The sequence below is a fragment of the Taudactylus pleione genome, unplaced genomic scaffold (genome assembly GCF_031769625.1).
Source record: "Taudactylus pleione unplaced genomic scaffold, aTauple2 ptg000374l, whole genome shotgun sequence".
In the NCBI taxonomy this organism is placed as follows: Eukaryota; Metazoa; Chordata; class Amphibia; order Anura; family Myobatrachidae; genus Taudactylus; species Taudactylus pleione.
In genome coordinates this window covers 4,239,278-4,244,084 of record NW_028284775.1, presented here as the reverse complement: position 1 = coordinate 4,244,084, position 4,807 = coordinate 4,239,278, and the positions used below count along the sequence as shown (strand labels likewise).

The 4,807-nt window shown below is 42.0% G+C and overlaps 2 pseudogenes; one reads left to right on the top strand and one right to left on the bottom strand.

Moving 5' to 3' along the window:
* Positions 1-2,025: 2,025 nt before the first annotated feature.
* LOC148508194 (5S ribosomal RNA) lies at positions 2,026-2,143 on the bottom strand (annotated as a pseudogene).
* Positions 2,144-3,521: 1,378 nt separating this feature from the next.
* LOC148508193 (5S ribosomal RNA) lies at positions 3,522-3,639 on the top strand (annotated as a pseudogene).
* Positions 3,640-4,807: the final 1,168 nt, after the last annotated feature.

Below are 4,807 nucleotides of genomic sequence, written 5' to 3'. Positions count from 1 at the left end.
AGCTGGTCGGGGTACCAGTAGATGAGCTTGCAGATGGATGGTAGCGGGAACGCTACTTGTTGTGGCTTGAGAAGCCGTGGGTAGACGTTGGTAGCTGGGTGGCTACATGGAGTGGCTGGATAGCCGTGGGTAGACGCTGGTAGCTGGGTGGCTACGTGGAGCGGCTGGATAGCCGTGGGTAGATGCTGGTAGCTGGGTCTCTACGTGGAGTGGCTGGATAGCCATGGGTAGACGCTGGTAGCTGGGTGGCTACGTGGAGCGGCTGGATAGCCGTGGGTAGACGCTGGTAGCTGGGTGACTACGCGGAGCGGCTGGATAGCCATGGGTAGACTCTGGTAGCTGGGTGACTACGTGGAGCGGCTGGATAGCCGTGGGTGGACGCTGGTAGCTGGGTGGCTACGTGGAGCGGCTGGATAGCCGTGGGTAGATGCTGGTAGCTGGGTGGCTACGTGGAGCAGCTGGATAGCCGTGGGTAGACACTGATAGCTGGGTGGCTACGTGGAGCGGCTGGATAGCCGTGTGGAGAAGCTGGTAGCGTGGAAGCTACTTAGAGCGGCCTGGGAGCCGTAGGTGAGAGATGGTAGCGTGGAAGCTACTTGGTGCGGCCTGGGAGCCGTGTGGAGAAGCTGGTAGCGTGGATAGCAGAAAGCAGCAGGCTTACGAATAACACTGGTCTAGGAACGAGCAGGAGCCTGGGACATACTGGTACACAGAGGTACAGCTATATCACAAGTAGTACACAACGGGACGTAACAAGATGTTCAAGCACTGAGTGCTATTAGAGGAGGATCTATATACCTAGAGTCTGGCAGCGATTGGTGGATACAGACAGGTGGTCTGGCAGTGGCATTCAGAGTGGAGCAAGGCACAACATGCAGAGGGAGTAATCATCTCTGCAGCCCTTGAGAATAAGGACCACACCTGTGATTCCAATTAAGACTAGCAATGCTCACAGACAGGGCAGAGTCCAGGTGGTTAATCAGTGTGGGGAGGAGAGCAGTCTGCACACACAGGGTTGTCACAGCCAGCATGATTCAGCCAGAGCAGATCTCCCAGGGGAATTACAAACACAGGGCCTGATTCAGAGCCGGATGCTATTTGTGCTCGCTCGTTCAGAAAAAGGGTCTGGATATTTAAATAGAGCGCTCGCTCTTTGTGGTCTGTTGACGCCTCTATGTCTGAACGAGCGAACGAAACATGCGCTCGCTATTTTTTTTAAAACACCCCCTGGCTGCTCGCATCCTACGTCATCTCCGCTATTTATTAGATTAATCGAGTACATCGAAAGGCGTATGAACTGCTCGCAGTGGTTGTGGTAGGATTTTCCTATCGCAATCATGCGAGCAGTTCAGGCTAAAAGACAACCAAGTGACGTGGTCGATGACGCTGCTGTGTTAATTATGCACACCCTGAAAACGCCCGTTTTGACCGTTTGGCAAGCCTGCGTTCGGATCTCCACTCCCCGTTTTCAAGCACCTTCCCCTGTTAGCACCCACAAACGCCTCATTCTGTCTGTCACACAATTACCGACCGTAATGACTGGTTCGCGCATGCGTATTACAACCCATACGCATGCGCAGTTATGCGAACATCGCTCGGAGCGAACGAGCGGCCGCTTACGAGCGGCTCTGAATCAGGCCCACAGATCCATGGAGCAGCTGGCAGAGGTAAGTCTCAAAAGGTAAAAACTAGTCAGGATTGTGACACATGATACTATTAATATACTAAAAAACTAAGAGAAAAGTAAGGCTTTTTGTTGGGGCACACTTAGAAGAAAAATTCAAAGATATTAAATTAAAAATTAACCTTTAATAAGTATATTAAAATGATATTAGAAGGTACCAATAGTCACAAAATTAATTGGCGAAAATATTTAATAGGCAATTTCTGCAATTCACATACCACACGAAAAAATACGGTATCAGTGAGTATACTTTAATGAAATAGGAGAGTACCATGGATATTGGTATACAAGTCACCCCATGTGCTGTCCTATTAGCCCCATTGAAACAGTTCAGTTATTTTATCCTACAGTACCTGGTCTTCCTAGACGGTCTCCCATACCAGTACTAACCAGGCTTTTACTGTTTCGCTTCCAAGATCAGATGGGTTTGGGCATAATCAGTAAAATATGACTGTAGGTTATTCAGTATCACTGAAAATAATTGGGGATCTGCCCTATGCACATGGTATAAACATGTTAGAAAATGTAGGACTGTTTACAACAGAAATGTCCAATTAATTGTTGGTAGATTTTCAAAAGAAGGAATGCAAAGGCATGCCTTGCTAGTGATGCACACAGTTCATAGTAGGTAGTATAAATAAAGGTAATGACAATGACATGAGTGTACAACACATGTGATAAAGTCCTAGATCAATTGATATTACACTGAATAAAGAAAATAAATAATAAATTAAATTTTTAAATTAGCCACAAGATAACTGAGAGCCGCACCTAGCTGTCTCTTAAGCTGCACATATGCACTCAACACAGAGGATACTCAATAAATATATAAGCACCCTTTATGTGCTAAGTGAAAACACTGTTAGATACTATATTTTGACTAGCCTAAATTGACATACCATCAGTTTGAATAGTGTAAAATTGATAAGTTTAGTGTCCCATATAAATCTCAACAATACACATCTATGTTTGAACAAGCAAACCAAAAGAAAACCAGCATGAAAAGAGAGGCATCAAGTATACATTTGTGTCAGTTAATCAGATACCAAAACTCAGCCTTAGTAAATAGTTTTAAACTGACCATATATAATATATAATAATAATAAGCTGTCAGTAAGTTGCAAACTGATCAGAAACAATAGGTGATCAGGCTTAATAATCAGCTATAGGCTGCCTAGACAAAATAAACCATCAGCGATGTCAGTATATATTAACAAAAGTTAAATCTTGATAGAAAGTTGTAAGCTGACCAAAAGGAATACATTATCAGCCTTAGTAGGCAGTTTTAAACTGACCATATATGATGATCTGTCAGCAATTTGCAGGCTAATCAAGAACAATAAGTTATCAGGCTTAATAAACAAGTGTGAAAGGTAAACACTATTGCACATTAATCATATATTATATACACAATACATTCAATATTTTTTCAGGGTGCACAATTACATGTATACATGATGCCTCTCTTTTCATGCTGGTTTTCTGTTGGTTTGCTTGTTCAAACATAGATGTGTATTGTTGAGATTTATGTGGGACACTAATCTTGTGGCTAATTTAAAAATTTAATTTATTATTTATTTTCTTTATTCAGTGTAATGTCAATTGATCTAGGACTTTATCACATGTGTTGTACACTCATGTCATTGTCATTACCTTTATTTATACTACCTACTATGAACTGTGTGCATCACTAGCAAGGCATGCCTTTGCATTCCTTCTTTTGAAAATCTACCAACAATTAATTGGACATTTCTGTTGTAAACAGTCCTACATTTTCTAACAAGTTTATGCCATGTGCATAGGGCAGATCCCCAATTATTTTCAGTGATACTGAATAACCTACAGTCATATTTTACTGATTATGCCCAAACCCATCTGATCTTGGAAGCGAAACAGTAAAAGCCTGGTTAGTACTGGTATGGGAGACCGTCTAGGAAGACCAGGTACTGTAGGATAAAATAACTGCACTGTTTCAATGGGGCAAATAGGACGGCACATGGTGTATCCGTGGTACTCTCCTATTTCATTAAAGTATACTCACTGATACCGTATTTTTTCGTGTGGTATGTGAATTGCAGAAATTGTCTATTAAATATTTTCGCCAATTAATTTTGTGACTATTGGTACCTTCTAATATCATTTTAATATACTTATTAAAGGTTAATTTTTAATTTAATATCTTTGAATTTTTCTTCTAAGCGTGCCCCAACAAAAAGCCTTACTTTTCTCTTAGTTTTTTACTATATTCTGACTTAGGCTGTGGGAGCACCACCAACATGTATTTTATGATGATGAATATCTATAATTGCAATATGGTTGGTCACAATAATTCTTAATTCTTGGTTCTGTGCGGAATCTCTCCTTTTTCTATTTTATACAATATATTAGCTAGATAAAGTAGCTCAATATCTAAAGGAGCCTCATCTGCCCCAAAGACTATGTGGTCCTTATACTTATTTTTTATATTTTCATAAGGGACACAAGACAAAGCATAAAACTAATTCAGTAGACATGCCATGAAATGGTCTCTCACCTGTTTCCCCCAATGCACAGAAAAAGTTAAGGGAGCTATATATTCTCTGCTGTCCACCGTTGTTTACAAGGGAGTCAAATCTTCTTATACTTAATCTGATTACAGCTAATATTTTCAATAGCATTAACCATTAGGTTTGTGTACCAGGCTGTCTTCAGTTCATAACGTAAAAATAAATCTGAATGGAGCAAAAAAATCACATTAAAAAAATGGGAATACATACGGTTTGTCAACAGTCAATATGGTGTCAAACTATATGTGCACAGGAGAACCATACTTGCCTACGCTCCCGGAAATCGAGGGAGGCTCCCGATTTTTTGGGTATCCCCCCACACCCCCGAAGGTGTAAGCAGATCTCCCGCACCCTGCCCACTGACTAGTAAAGTGGGCAGGATAGGAAAATTTTATGTGAATTCGCGGGTCTGCGAGGAGGGGGCGGGGCTAACTGGTACGGTTTCCTCGGTGACTTTTCTGGGAATATGGCGGGGCCTAATTACATCTACAGTCCAGCCCCACCCCCCATACCGAGCTACTCCTGGAAAAGATTATTACAATGTCGGGAAGTATGAGGAGAATGCCAATGTCATAAT